Here is a 361-nt window from a genome sequence, read left to right as displayed (position 1 = left end):
CCTCTCTCTGTATCTTTTCGCACACGTGCCTCTCAGACCATGTATCTTTCTTTTTTTTTATCAAATTTTCTCTATAAAAAGATAATCTAAACCACTTTTGTCTTTCTCTTTATCAAAACTCAATTCTTATTCACATTTTCAGTGGGACTATTGCATATGAAATGAGGGGGAAATGACGCTGAGGATGGCATTAGTGATTCATTATCAAATTGCTCACACATTTACGTAGCTCTTTAAAAAAAAGAGAGAGAAAAAAAGAAATATTATATACGTTCCCTTTATAGAAGCAAAGTGTTTAATTTTTGCTTGGAAACACGCATGGTAATTCTGAGACGCTAAGTAATTTGTTCAAGTTTATTTC

This window comes from Penaeus monodon, chromosome 15 (assembly GCF_015228065.2).
Source record: "Penaeus monodon isolate SGIC_2016 chromosome 15, NSTDA_Pmon_1, whole genome shotgun sequence".
In the NCBI taxonomy this organism is placed as follows: domain Eukaryota; kingdom Metazoa; phylum Arthropoda; class Malacostraca; order Decapoda; family Penaeidae; genus Penaeus; species Penaeus monodon.
Note: the sequence above shows the minus strand (reverse complement) of the source record.